Consider the following 16,231-nt stretch of genomic DNA (forward strand, 5'->3'; position numbering starts at 1 on the left):
GTGACTAGCTCCCACAGGGCCTGATTCTGCTCTCCCAGCTGTGTAAACTAGACCTCAATTCTCTGGGTATGTCTACACTACGGGATTATTCCGATTTTACATAAACCAGTTTTGTAAAACAGATTGTATAAAGTCGAGTGCACGCGGCCACACAAAGCACAATAATTCGGCAGTGTGCGTCCATGTAACGAGGCTAGCATCGATTTCTGGAGCGTTGCATTGTGGGTAGCTATCCCGTAGCTATCCCATAGTTCCCGCAGTCTCCCCCGCCCATTGGAATTCTGGGTTGAGATCCCAATGCATGATGTGGCAAAAACAGTGTCGCGAGTGATTCTGGGTAAATGTCGTCACTCATTCCTTCCTCCGTGAAAGCAACAGCAGACAATCATTTCATGCCCTTTTTCTCTGGATTGCCCTGGCAGACGCCATAGCATGGCAACCATGGAGCCCGTTTTGCCTTTTGTCACTGTCACCGTATGTGTACTGGATGCTGCTGACAGAGGTGGTACTGCAGTGCTACACAGCAGCATTCATTTGCCACTGCAAGGTAGCAGAGATGGTTATCAGTCGTTCTGTACCGTCTGCTGTGCCATTGTAAATTGGTGATGAGATGACGGTTATCAGTCGTTCTGTACCGTCTGCTGTGCCATTGTAAATTGGCAACGAGATGACGGTTATCAGTCGTTCTGTACCGTCTGCTGCTGTCATGGGTGCTCCTGGCTAGCCTCACTGAGGTCGGCCGGGGATGCATGGACAAAAATGGGAATGACTCCCCAGGTCATTTCCTCCTTTATGTTTTATCTAAAAATAGAGTCAGTCCTGCCTAGAATATGGGGCAAGTGTACCAGAGAACCAGAGAGCACAGCCGCTCCGTGTCAGATCCCGCAGAAATGATGAGCTGCATGCCATTCTAGGGGGTGCCCCTTCAACAACCCCACCCATTGCTTCCCTCCTCCCCCAACCCTCCTGGGCTACCATTGCAGTGTCCCCCCATTTGTGTGATGAAGTAATAAAGAATGCAGGAATAAGAAACACTGACTTTTTAGTGAGATAAAATGAGGGGGAGGCAGCCTCCAGCTGCTATGATAGTCCAGGCAGGACATTAAACAGTGGGGGGGGAGGGAGGTAAGGAGCCCAGCATCCCTCTGCTATGATAGTCCAGACAGTACAGAATCTTTTCTTTAGACATGAAAGGGTGGGGCCTGATGGAGCTCAGCCCCCAGTTGCTATGATGAAGATGGTTACCAGCCGTTCTGTACCATCTGCCTGGAATGACCGGAAGTCATTCCTATTTTTACCCAGGCGCCCTCGGCTGACCTCACCTGCAGCCAGCCAGGAGCACTCACGGGATGATGACGAGGACGGCTATCAGTCATTCTGCACTGTACCATCTGCCACCGGGGAAGGGAGGGAAGAGGATGCTGCTGTTCAGTGCCGCAGCACCGCGTCTACCAGTAGCATGCAGTAGACATATGGTGACATTGAAAAAAGTCAAGAAACTATTTTTTTCCCTCTTCTTTCATGGGGCAGGGAGGGGGGGTAAATTGATGAGATATGCCCTGAACCACCCTGGACAATGTGTTTGACCCTACAGGCACTGGGAGCTCAGCCAAGAATGCAAATGCTTTTCGGAGACTGCGGGGACTGTGGGATAGCTGGAGTCCTCAGTACCCCCTCCCTTCCTCTATGAGTGTCCATTTGATTCTTTGGCTTTCCGTTACGCTTGTCACACAGCACTGTGCTGTGGACTCTGTATCATAGCGCGGAGATTTTTTTCAAATGCTTTGGCATTTCGTCTTCTGTAACGGAGCTGTGATAGAACAGATTTGTCTCCCCATACGGTGATCAGATCCAGTATCTACTGTACGGTCCATGCTGGAGCTCTTTTTGGATTTGGGGCTGCATGGCCACCCGTGCTGATCAGAGCTCCATGCTGGGCAAACAGAAAATGAAATTCAAACATTTGTGGGGCTTTTCCTGTCTACCTGGCCAGTGCATCCGAGTTCAGATTGCTTTCCAGAGCGGTCACAATGGTGCACTGTGGGATACCGCCTGGAGGCCAATACCATCGATTTGCGGCCACACTAACCCTAATCCAACATGGCAATACTGATTTCAGGGCTACTCCTCTCATCGGGGAGGAGTACAGAAATCAGTTTAAAGAGCCCTTTATATCAATATAAAGGGCCTCGTTGTGCGGACGAGTGCAGAGTTAAATCGGTTTAACACCGCTAAATTCAGTTTAAACTCATAGTGTAGACCAGGTCTCTGACACTAATGAAGCTAAACTGGTGTGACTGAGACTAGGATCAGACCCCACTGGTGAGCTCTCCAAAACAAAAGCCTTCTCAAGATCATCAGCAAGCAATCCCCAAACCCCAATTAACTCAGATTCTTCTTAAACAGCTCTGCCCTGCTCCTGTCCAGACTCTTACATTCCTGGTCATCCATGTATAGCAGGAGTCGGCAATCTTTCAGAAGTGATGTGCCGAGTCTTCATTTATTCACTCTAATTTAAGGTTTCACGTGCCGGTAATACATTTTAACTTTTTTAGAAGGTCTCTTTCTATAAGTCTATAATATATAATTAAACTATTGTTGTATGTAAAGTAAATAAGGTTTTAAAAATGTTTAAGAAGCTTCATTTAAAATGAAATTAAAATGCAGAGCTCCCTGGACTGGTGGCCAGTACCTGGGCAGTGTGAGTGCCACTGAAAATCAGCTTGCGTGCCGCCTTTGGCACGCGTGCCACAGGTTGCCTATCCCTGATGTATAGCAACACATGCTGTGTCACTGAAGTAAAAACTTCAATTTGCCCTTCTGATCTTCCCTGTTGATTCAATCTGGCAGGGGTAGTTTGAATACACTGGTTGGTTGCTCGCAATCAGGCCACTGCCTCTCTCCGAAGCAGTATTAAACTTTAACTTCTCTTATCAGCTCCCTGCAGAGAAGCAACAGACGGGAGTCATAAAGTTATTGACGCTGGCTAGAAATACCTGTGAGTTATTATTTATTTTTTTTAAAGTGTGAATGTTTAAGAGCAACAGCCTAACTGATAATGAGAGAAGTGACATATGTTGCGGATTACTCACAAATTAAAAACATCTGTCCAGGTTTCATTTAGAAAGGAATAAATGACAAAGCTAAAAACAAAACAAAACCCTGCAACGTGCTGGATGCTGCCTGTCTTCATACAGGAGAGGATAATAAATAAGTTATTAGGTTGCTAGAACATACGTGATATATATGTGCACACACAAGTATTTTAGATGGCTATAAAATGTGCATATCTAACACTCCCTTTCTCCAGGCCCTTTAGTCTCAAATGGGCAGAACTATACACAGACAGATTCACAGGCTAAATGCAGCCACCTCTGGAGAGGTAGAGCTTGCAGACCACTACAGCAAGCAACACAGCAGTGGAGAGGGAAGAAGAGAAGAAATTTTAGCTGAGGTCACCCAGGCAACCCCCCTCTTATGGAAAGCATCAGGGATCTGACAGGAACAAAGAGGTGCCTCCTGAATGATTCATAGTATTAATGTTTTATTTTATTACCTTGCTATTGAGTGTCTCGCACTGGAAATTGCATGCTACCCAATAGATCTACCTGGAAGGATGAAGGCCCGAGCTAACGCTGTCAGGATTCAAACCTTGGTTCCAGGGAGTCTGAGTATTCAAACCGCTTCATACTCAGGCAACTAAACCAAGCCCTGTATTTTATTAGCATGCACCAGTTAATCCCTTTGAGAGTACAGCCCTGGAGACCCCCTTGTATGTTTAAAGACTTACAGCTGAACCCACTGCTAGTGAACTCAGATAAGCACCATTTCATTTAGAATGAAGCTGAATGAATGGCTCAGAGCGTTCCAAGGCATAGCACACTGAAATCCTGCTTTGCAGTGTTCGGTGCTGAACTCCCTGCTGGGAGCGCACTCGGATGAAATTCCCCCAACCTCAGCCAGGACTTGGGGGCATGGACCAGGGAGCTGATCCTGTAATTGGATCCATGTGGGCCAACCCTAGTTCTGCACAGAGTCCTATGAAATCAATAGGCATTCCATGTAGTCTGCCATGTAGATCTAGCTGTGGGATCATGCTTAGCTGAAAAGTCTTCCCCAGGAATTGAAATTAGAGGGGGTGCTGGAATTTACAGCAGAGGTTGGAAAACGACTAAATTGGCATCACTGGAGTGGAATGGGAGACTTCAGGAGGGTTGTGGGTCAATTCCTGAAGACCTGGGTATATTTCCCTGCTCTGCCACAGATGTCCTCTGGTACCTTGGACAAGTCACTTAGCCTCTCTCTGCCTCAGTTCCCCATCTATAAAATGGGGACAACAGCACTGCCCTCCCTCAGAGGGGTGTAATGGGGATAAATACATTAAAAAGTGTCACACATGCAGATACTTTGGGAATGGGCAGCCTATAAGTATGTTAGATTGACAGATGGGTTTGTGGGGGGAAAAAATGAGCTCCATGATAAAGCACTTCTATGGAGAATTACTTCTTTCTCGTCCCTCATGACATGCGTTGCATCTGGAAGCTGTTTTCAAATCAGCAAAGGAAGAAATGAGACCAATTGTTTGAAATCACAGCTATTACGAACCTGTGTATTATTTTACTTGAGCAGAACAGATAAAAAGAGTCCCCAAGCCCATAAACTTTTTCAGTCGTCTGTTATTTCAGGGGGCTAAAAAGGGGCAATTTTTAAAAGCAAGCCTGAGTATTTTGCTTGTGTGGCTACCTAAAAAGCTGAGCAGTGTTGGCATCAAGGGATGAGAGGGGGATGATGCATGTTGGGGAAGAGGGGGGAATTGGACTGAGGGATGTCAACAAAAAAATCCTGGAAACGTTTTATGTAGGGTTTTGTTCAGAGGAGGTTTTCCATAATACATTTTGACGGTTTTGAAATTGGCCCTGTGTAGGCCAACAATGAGGGATAGGGAGCTTACATAGCACAAAATCCATACTCTCCAGGCACCTGCTTACCACAGAAGAATCACAAGATATTGACCTTCAATTCAGCTTGCAGTATGAGCTGATTCAGGGAGATAAGGGGAACTAATCTGTCAGTCTTCTCAGGCTCTTCTTTATTGACTAACTGACAGTTGGTTATTTCAGCTTTAGCTACGCTGTCGTAACACTGAAAAATATGATTCAGACACCTATTGGGTTTTTACTGCAAGTTAGACAGAAACCCTCCTGTGCAACAGCTGTGTTTTGGGTTAAAATTGATCTGTTGCCTAGTCCCAACCTTCCAATGGTTACCTGATTGACAGATACAAAGTTCAACTTTTGACCACAGGTGGCTAGTTTATAATTTCACTCCAGCCTTATGACTAATTTATTTACACACACACACACACACACACACACACACACACACACACACACACACACACACACACACACACACACACACACACACACACACACACACACACAGAGAAATCTGGAAACACTTAGAATTCACACTGCACAGAGACACACACAAAAAATGCAGCCAATGGCTATTTCATAGACAGAATGAAAGCAAATCATAAATCAAGTTCTTACTGAAACCACAACTTAATTCTGGGTTTCAAATTTGATTTTTCTGTGGAATGAAAGGAAAGCTATCTAACAATCGGATCTTTTATGGAACTTTGCAAAGGAAGTTTATTGCTGGCGCAGTAAATATCTTTTAGTTACTCATTACAACATCTTAACTGGGTGCCGTGCTGCAAGGAGATGTTTTACAAACAATTATTTGAACACCAATTCACCCAGGCACTAAAAAGCAATTATTTTAAAGTTTTTGTTACTCCATTTTCCCCAAAGTACTTTGTGCAGTTGAAGTTGGTTTATGCAATAAATGGACAAGGTTCAAAAAATGTGACTCCTCTGAACTTTTTAACCTTATACAAAGGAAAGAATTCTAAGAGCAATGGATAAAATTCAATTAACTGAGATGACAGAAAATAATCTACTAAGCGAATACATCAGGCAATTGGAAGCTTTCATACCTTTCAAAAAGGAAATAACCTATTTCTTTCCTTGTTATCTAATGACACAGGAGTTTATTTCTCTAGAAGCAGTTACAAATCTACCTAATGGGGCCTAAATGCTGTTGCCAAGCAATTAGGGGTTTTATTGTGTGGTTAATTCCTTCATTTCCTCAGTTGGTGATAATCATTACAAAATACAGTACTTATGAGCTTTCTCATTTAAGAGCATGCACGCGCACACACACAAATGTGATTTATATCTTCCCCTTTACGTGTACATGTGAGAGGTTATCTAGAAACAGAGTATGTATATCTCTAATAAGTTGGGGTAAATTTACTGTCAGATAACCAAACCTGTATTATGTAGCTTGAAAATATTCAACCAGATCCTCAGCTGGTGTAATCAGCATACCTTCGTTGTTTTCAACGGAGCTCCTCTGCTTCACATCAGCTGAGGATTTGGCCTTTTATTCATGCGTTACTTATCAATCCGTTAATTCGTGTGTTCATGTATGTTGCTTGCACTGAATTAGTCCGATCCAGTCCTCATTTAAATTAATGAAAAGATTCCCATTTACTTCAGTGGAGCTAGGTCAAGCTCTTTATGCCCAGACGCATATATGACTGAATAAGAAAAGCCCGTTCAATAAACATACAGTGAAGAAGCTGCACCCGGCGGTACATAATATTTATTTGATCCATAGTTTCAGTGAGGATGACCTACAAGTGATTTGTACATGTCATCACCAGAAAACCAAGATCAAAATACAACTCCAGAATATATTTATTTGGGGCGTATTCTATTCCCTTTTAAGCACACCAGATAACAAATAAAAAGCAGATTCCTAATGCGTGTTTTGAATTTTTTATACAGCATTCGGCATCAGGTCTTGTTTTCTTGAATGCATTTGCTATTCCTTCCCCTCCCATCATTCAGGTAATAAAAATAATAAATCTGTTTTTTGAAGACATAGTCCAGGGATGGGAATTCTGTGTAGGCAGGGATGGTAGGAGATCTCTGATGCAGTGAAATTTAGAGGTTGTGTAAGAGGATTCTGCAACATCTGCATCTGACCCACAATGTAGCTAGGCTGCATGCAACCTCTGCCTAAACCAGCCCTAAAGCCAAATTTGAGAGCAGATTAGGGCAAAGCCAGGACACGTCCACTAGCCTGATTGTGCAAATCTAGTGGCTGCAAACCCTGATATTGGGACAGTGACCTTTATCCCAGTCCTGGCGTAGAGAGGCTGCAGGTCTTGTCTATGAGCTAGGGAATGGATTCCATCCTGCCTAAACCCTGTCTAATTCTCCTAGATAGATAAACATCCTGTGGTTAAGGTACCGGACAGGGATTTAGAAAACACCTGGGTTTTAGTTCCACCTTTGTCACAGGCTTCCTGTGTAGTCTTGGACAAGTCACTCAGGCTGGGATGGGAGTTGGTGCTGGATGCCTTTACTGCCTAATCTCTTTGTGCCTCAGTTTCCTCATCTGTAAATAGGGATCATTATACTTCCTACCTTACTGATATGATGTGAGGATAAATCCAGTCATAGAAAAGCCCATAAAAATAAGCATTACTATATAACACAGCCCCACGATTATTCATGTCATATATGGAGCAGAGTCTTGTGGTAAATACGTTTATCACACCCCATTGATCATCTCCCCTGCCCATTCATCAGTCTGCTTAGGAGTCCAATCCAGGTATACTGACCTACATCAGGTCAGGATCTGACTCTTTGTTAGCAACACAGTCATTACTGGGTGACATGTTTCTGACATACAGGATGACTAACCAGGCAGTAGGCAGCTGACCAGTTCATTTGCATCCTCCAGGCCTATTGGTTAAAATATAATGACAGTCGTTCCAAAAGTAACACAAACAAATAATCATTTTGTTTAGTTTACATAGTTCATTTTTAAAAAAATTAACCGTATTGTCTATTCAGTTTATCTAAGGCGAGATGAATGAAAGCTATGCTGCTTTACACCAGCTGAGGATCTGGTCCCTATTTTACACTTTAATAACAAACACACGATGTTACAAACAGAATATCCTATTCCAGGGCACATGGTTGTGTGAAAGCCACACCGTAGGGTGCAGGAGGCATGAAGATAGATGCAAAACAGCTGCCTGCCCTGTTATGCGTTGTTCCTTACCTATGTAATTGCATTGACTGATGGAGACAATCTGACTGGCTGACAAGGATCCCAAGCTGTGTAATTGTAAGACTGGACCTGCATTGGTTTCAGCTCATTAATCAAAACATCATCATAATTGTTTTGGTAAAATAACCATTTTATATGCGCAATGATACACTTCAGGGTGTGCGATCACTGTGTTGTAGACATACTTCTCAGGTGCCAGCCCTTGAACCTTGACCTTGCTCCTCACGATTCATCTCAGACATGCATTTATGACATTACAGCTGAACATTCAGGGCCAAACCCTTTTCACCCAGCTCACAGAAATAGTTCCAGACTACTCACTCAAGAAAAGTGAGCAGAACTTGTTCCCCTGGCATGAATTATGGGTTAAATATTAAACATGCACATGCCGGGGGCAGTTCTGCCTATGAATCGAGAACACTATTAGGCCCCTCGTGTGTTCAAGAAAAGTCACATGAAATATTTCATGAACCTAATTACAATATTGATAAACAGAAACAAAGGTAACAGCTCTTCTAAGACAACCAACTTGATCTGAGACCTCTTTATTGTTCTGGAATTGAGAAATTGTTTTCCAACATGTGTTTAATTGTAGCACTGTTGTAGGCTGGTTGGTTTTTTTACATAAGACGCTAAAGGAAATTCTGTTGGGTTGCCATTCTTTTTAAACATCATTGCACTTTGGTAACAAAGTAGCGTGAATAAAAGGCAAGGTAAATATGAAGGAGATAGAACATTTATAGTCATCCTTGAAGATCCTTCTACAATGACATATTTAAATAACAATGAATTAATCGTATTTTGGAATCTGTAAGTACAAAAGCTTAAGTGCTATAATGAAGAATAGTGATAGGTTCAGAATTGTTATTAAGGCCTTTTTATATAAAGACATCCTTGGCAAGGCTGAGTGAAATCATTCTGCAGGGACTGGGAATATAAAGGAGAACAGAACTGAAAGATATTAGCATCTTGGGGGAAAATATCCTGTTCTGACTCCCCCCCTCTTTTTCCTCCTTTCTCAATATAATCTGAATGAAATGCAATATGAGGAGCAATTGCACGAGGTATCTACTGCTCTAACTGATTTCTACATCCATAAATATGTCCCTATACAGAGACAGATGTACATTCACAAATAGGGTACATATATCCTAACGTGACATACATGGATGTGTGTGTGCTAAATGGGGGGTACTAGCAATTTAACACTATGGAAGAAAGACCTCTAAGGGGTTTTCCTGCAAATACAGATCCAAGGAACAAAAGAGCTAGCCACACAAAATCTCATGGTTTTATCCCTTTTACCCAGGGGCTTTTTGATTTAATTAGTCCCATGTTTAGCATGCTCTCCACCTCCTCCTGAATTTGCCTTTACAGTTCTCTTTTAGCACAGTAGGCTCTGCTGGGGCAGGATGAGACCCTGTAGTTTCCATGCCCTATTTTGTTAGTTTAACCTGTCCGGTTGGAAAAGACCTGTCTGTAGTATTTCAAGAGGACCAATATCACCTGCTTTGGGGCCAAACCCTCCCAAATCTCTGTGCTCTTCAGAGGAGTCTCTTTCTTACTCTCCCTGAGCCACTCCAGACAGCCTGACGTAGCTCACTAGGATTTCCTCCTGCTCTACTTCTGCCTCTGGGGCAACTGTAGTGGCATTCACTGTGGAAAGTTGGGCTGTGGATCCTGGGGTTACCTTAAGTTTTGGGCAATTTAGTTTTATACATCCAGGAGCCACACATTTATGGCAAACTACCTGCCTCTTCTTTTGGCAGTGGGATTGCGATGGGGGTGCTCCCCACACTGGCTTTGGGAGGGCTGAGGTAGGCCAGGCAGGCCCAATCAAACAGTTAGGCTGAAAGCTGAGAGGTTTAGGGGGTGGGAGGAAAGCCCTAATTAGGAGGAAGCTCACTTGAGCAGAGGTGGGTAGGGAAGCTGGCAGCAGCAAAGGCTGCTGGGAGCAAGTTTGCAGTCACCCTCTGTTTAGTAGCTAGGGAAGGAGGGAACCCAGGTGAAAGAGTGGGCCTGGCAAGGCAAGAAGAGAAGAGGGTATCCTGAAGAGAGCAGGGTGGAGAAAAGACCCTGAGGGATGCAGGGTAAGGAGCAGCCCAGAGAGAGAGCAGCAAGGCTGGGGACTGAACAGACCTTGGCAGCATGTGCTACGGTCCCTGGGCTAGAAGGAACCTGGAGTAAAGGGCAGGCCCGGGCTCCCCTACCCACCACTGGGGAAGTGGCACTGGCAGAGCAGAGAACAGGAAGACTGCCTGGGTCACTGTGGGAGTGACAGACACTTTGAAGGACTGTACCCTGGAAGGGGGGGAATGCTGAGTGACCTGGCCAGAGTGCTGAGTCATGGAGAGGCAGCTACAGCTCCTGGAGCAAGAGAGGGGCTGTGGAGAGAGAGAGACAAAGACAAGAGGAGTCGGCCTCGTGATGCTAATCCCCAGAATTGCCAGGAGGAGGTGCTATTCCGGCCGTGAGCAAAACATCCCGTCACAGGGATTTAAACCCTAGGATCTCCTGGGAGTTTTTATCAAAGTTGGAGTCAGGTTTATTTCCAGTTACCTTTTAACCTGGGTGACATGAGGATTTGTCCCCCTGGAACATTCCACCCATCCCATGGGCCCTTGATTCAATTTATTCATCCTCAATTTCTGCAGCCTCTAAGATAGTCAGGGACGCAATCCCATGCTGTAGGCAACCCCAAACCTCTGACTACCAGAAGCTGGAAGTGGAAGATAGGGGTAGATCACTCAATAATTACCCAGTACTGCATACTCCATCTGGTACAGGCCACTGTTGGAGATGAGATACTGGGCGAGATGGACCATGGTCTGACTCAATATGGCAACTCTCATGTTTTCATTCGGCCTGCTAGCAATTTGGGAGGCCCTAGAGTCCCCCATGTATCCTTTCCAATATGTTGTCCTGCAAGGTCTGTGGGATATAGTATGATGCCTATAGGACTCAGACTTTCAGCTTTGGGGAGTTCCTCTCTAATTGCATAGAAGTCACAGGCTGGAACTGGGACCCATGATAATTAGGCCAACCACGTATCACAATGTTGGATATCTTGGCTAACAGCCATTGATGGACCTATCCTCCATTAACTTATCCATTTCTTTTTTCAGCCTACTTATACTTTTGGCCATCACACCATCCCATAGCAATGAGTTCCACTGGATCATTGTGTCAATGTGGAGGGCCCATCGTTAGCAGGGATTTTCAGTAGGAGATGGAACCATGTGAGTCTTGCAGAATGATCAGAAAGACACAGCTCAATGACCCTGTCACTCCCACAGCATTACCTGGTAGTGTTATGTGTATATGTAATTGGCGACTAGATGCATGTATACATACAGGTTCATGTGTTCATGGATATGTGCAAGTACTATAATTGATTCCAAAATATTATTATATTTGAACGCCTCAAAAAACCAACTAAACAATTAATCACTGCCACATATGCAATTAGTAGTGGTAGTTATTGTGTTCTGGTAGTATTCAAAGGACCCAAATGAGATCACAGACTGGTTGTGCTGGGTGCTACACAACCAGAAAAGAGACAATCCCTGGCCCAGAGGTCTTCTCATCTGCAAGACATTATAATAAAAAACACCTAATGGCATATAGCCTTAAGAACCAGAGCCTGGTCCCCAGCCTCCCCTGGAGTAGGACGTTGCTTCACAAATGTTTCCATTGATTTCAGTGTGAATAGATATGGAACAAAGTGCTACTCAAGGTGAGTAAGGGGTTTGCAATCTGGCCCTAAATGAGGGAATTATACAAACATACTCTGTCTATGGTTAGGTTTTTCAGGTTATGCTGCATTCCCAAAACTTATAACTAGGCTCTTCTGTAGGAAAAGCTTCTAGGGCTGACCTACTGCTTCAAAGTGAAGGAAGAAAGAAAGAAAGTTTATTTCTTTTCTTTTCTTTTTCTTCCTCCCTCTCTAATGGCTGATGTTACAAGACGCCGAGCATCTTCTCTGATGTTCTGAGAATCTTCTGTGCTCTGGTGAGTCAGTGGTGGTCAGCGTTTTGCAAAAAGTAGCTCTTTACACGAAAAGGCATTTGCTTGAATGGTAAAATTGGTTTTGACACGAATGATGAAACTCCATGGGGAAAAGATCATTTCAGAGCATGACTGTCATATTTGGGTTGATTTCTTTGTTTGAGTGCATGCAGGCACACGTGTGTGTGTGTATATGTAAATATCCTATCCAGGTATCCAACAGATTTTATAGAGAACATTTGCTGCTCCCTAAAATCCTTAGCCCCATCTACCAGCTGGGGGCATGCTGAGACAATAGAAACGCTCTCACAGATCAGCACAGACTCTCAGTACAGCCAAAGTACTGTGCTGCTCTGTGAGAGCCTTTGCGTCCAACGCAACATCATTATTACCCAAGGCATCTCCTAAAAATGTTTCCATTTTCAAACAATAAAAACAAAGGCGAATTTAAAAAAAAATCTCATTTAGTTAAATCCAGAACCTTGTATGGATCACAACAGGGAATATGATTATACAATTCTCAGCTATACAGGTGGAGAAATGTTCTCCTTACTTCTATACTTAAAGAATTGTCTTTTACAGCTGGAAATGTTGGGACCCAGCCAATCTGGACAGCTCTCAGCTGGTGTAATTTGCTGCCACTCCACATTCTATGATTCTGTGATGCTGATTTACTCCAGCCCAGGGATCTAGCCCTATACTGATTTTATTTCACGATGCCACCTCATTACTAGCTTTTTAAGATGCTCTGGAAATAAAGAGCAATTAGTAAGAGATGTTTATTAAAAGTACTTGTAAATTAGGTGGTCCTTGCTGAAATAGGCCATTTTAATCTTTCATGACCAGATCCTCACCTGGCGTCAGTTGGCCTATTTCCACTGAAACGCTTCTGTTTGATGGAAAGATATAAAAGCAGTGCTGCCAAATTAAATTTTTTCAGGCTGGTGATTAGAAAATAAATTTGTGAAAGAACAGAGCAGGTGAAATTGCCATAGCCTTCTGAAGTGAGCAAAGAGAAATGAAATTCATTAAATACTCAGCCACCTGCTTCTGTATCACAGACCCTTCACCCCTCCAATACGATCTTAAATTCAAACAAAGCGCCTGTCTGAGATTTATAAGGTACCATCACTGAAAATATCCTCCTTAAAGTGCACTGAAAGGTTTTAAATATCTATGTTCAAGAAACTGTTTAAGAGGCAACTTCAGGCCCTGATTCAGCAAGGTACATGCCTAGCTCTGAGTAGTCTCACTGACTTCAGTGTAATGTGATTAAAGTTAGGGTTGCGATTAAGTATCTGGCTGAGCTGGGGCCTTAGGGGGTATGTCTACACAGCATTTTGGAGCTTGTGGATTGTAGCAGGGTGATCACCCGCTCCTGCCTTAAAAGGCTTAAAACAGCCCAGAGAGAGGGCTGTGGCAGGGAAGTTAAAGCAGGGCTGATTGGGGAAAGCAGCCTCAGCTGGGAATCGTGCCCCAATCAGGCCGAAGCTGGCTTACTGAGGGCCCAGCTGGCCCTTATAAGAGGGCTAGGGCTAGAAAGGAGACATAGTCTCTCTCTGCCTCTAGAAAAGGAAGGGTCTGCCTGCTTAGGAGCACACAGGGTACCTGGTGTGGAGCAGGGCTGGGGGAAGCTGGGAAGCTCCAGGCTGGCAACTCCCCAGGCTGCAGGGCCTGGTCCAAGACCCATAGAGGTACTGGGAAGCAGAGGAAGGCAGCAGGTCTGAACCTCCTTGTCTATGATGAGTGGCTTTTATACTGCAGTCTGCCCCAGTGAGTGGGGACTAGATGGGGACTGGCAGTAGCCCATGACTGAGGAAAGGTGGGGATAGAGGGTTGGAGGTTCCCCTGGGTGGGGAGACCCTGAGACTGAGGGGAATACTGCTAGCCCTGGGAGGGACATGGGGGCCAAGCGGCAGTGGGACACTGGCTGACAGAGGGCATTCCTGGGCTGTAAAAGAGGTAATTCCCAGACAGTACCAGCAGGAGGTGCTGCAGGGGTGAGTACCACATTGCTATAAGGATCAACAGATGGGGGTAAGTGGGCCTAACATTAGCACTCTAAAAATAGCTGCATGGACAGCGCTCTGAAGTTGGAGCTTGGGCCCTGAAGCCCACCCCCCCTTCGCTATGTTTCAGAGCCCATGGTCCCAGAAGGACAGACTGGTTTTCCCCCAATTCACTGGGAAGAATTGTAAAGTGACTGAGCTTCTGCTGCACAAAGAACCATGGGGGGGACACCCCCAGGAGTCCTGTCCTCACTCATGGGTGAGGATGGCACCAACAAAGACACAATGACTCACATATGGCTTTGCAAGTGACTGCTCATACCTGGGTAAGGTAACCTTGGTGCCAATCGCTGTGAAGACACATCCTAATAGAATATGGTATCAATGCTCTGAGGTGCTGAGTGCCTCCTGAGAGGAGCCAAGTGCTTTCAAACACCAATGACTTCAGTGGGATGACCTTCTCATTGAACTTTCATTACCCAAAACCCATCTCTTGTCCTTATATCAACCTATTTCTAGGTCTCACAAAGACTGAGGGCATACCGGAGATGCCCTATGGGTATCTAGTCAGACTCTTTGGAGAATTTCCAACCTCCTATTCCTTTATTTTCAAGTCTCAAACCTTTTGATCCAGGCCTGCAACCTTTACTGATGGAAGCAATCCTTACTCGAGTGAGTAGTCCCATTGCTCATTCACAAGGACAACAGTCTGCAGGACCAGTTGGACAGTCCTCCTCACATGAGCTGTAGGCTATTAAGATGTTGCTCTCGCTACTTGTACCCTCAGAGTGCTTGTCAGAAGTAGGCATGTCTTTCAGAGAAAATAAGTTAGAAGTTCCAAGGTGGCAAAAATGGTGGTTTAAGCCACATGTCAGATCCAAATTTGCTGTAAGATGGTTATCAATAGCAAAATTGTTTAACTTGACCTGATCAGGCATTTTGTGAGGGAGTTGGACAGATGTAATTTACACTGCTTTGAGAGTGACTATGCTAAATGCCCCTGGTGGAGCAGGTAATTGAACTTGACTCTCTCATGTTGCAGGCTACAGCCTTGAACACTAGGCCTCAAGATTCAGCTCTAATGATTATATCAGTGATTTTTTTTCTGTTGAGACCACTGGACATGGTCCTTCTTCTTGATTCTCAAACTACTAGGTCAACTAAGCACGTTCCTGCTACAATGTGTGAATAATCAAAGGCTAACTCACCACTCTGTGCACTTGGGAAGCATCCCCACATGGGGCAAATGGATGAGGTAAGACTTTTAAGGACTAAGTAATTAACTAATTAGCTGGGTGATTGAGTTCATCAGCTGGAAACAGTTAAAAGAGAGGCAGGAAGCACCTGTAGGTGGAAAGTGTGATGTACCAGAGCAGCATAAGAGCATGGAAAGGTGAGATTTCCCCAGTGCCCTAGTAGTAGGTAAAGGCTTGTGGGGGAGGGGGGAAGATCTCATGCTGTGGAGGGGGAAAAAACATTTGAAATAAAACACTTGGTGCTGAACTTGCCACTGGTGTGTGTGAAAACTGTTTGCAGTAAGAATCCAGGGTGAGGGAACCTTGTCCAATACAGTCTGCTAGCGTCTCCTTAAATCCAGACTGGACAAAGGGGTTGTGAAGGCAGGGAGTGGTGACTACATTACAAAATGGCTCTTGTGGGGGTATATATGATTATTAGGGTTGGAAGGGACCTCAGGAGGTCATCTAGTCCAACCCCCTGCTCAAAGCAGGACCAATCCCCAAATGGCCCCCTCAAGGATTGAGCTCACAACCCTGAGTTTAGGAGGCTAATGCTCAAACCACTGAGCTATCCCTCCCCTGAGAGTGAGCGAGCCAGCTCTCTTCTGCCTGGATTCTCCTCTTCTTTGGTGGGTGGTGAGAAACAGGAAAATGTCCAGGCTAAAGCATGTGGAATGTCCTTCTGGAACAGATTTTGCTCCATTTGACTGCAGAATGGGCAGGTACTCCAGTCTCCTAACCCAACAGATGTCCTGAAATTTGCATGGACCTGGAGGTATTTGTGAAACCCAGTTCAGTGTTTCAACTCTCTGTCAGCCC

The sequence above is a fragment of the Gopherus evgoodei genome, chromosome 3 (assembly GCF_007399415.2).
Source record: "Gopherus evgoodei ecotype Sinaloan lineage chromosome 3, rGopEvg1_v1.p, whole genome shotgun sequence".
NCBI classification, from domain to species: domain Eukaryota; kingdom Metazoa; phylum Chordata; order Testudines; family Testudinidae; genus Gopherus; species Gopherus evgoodei.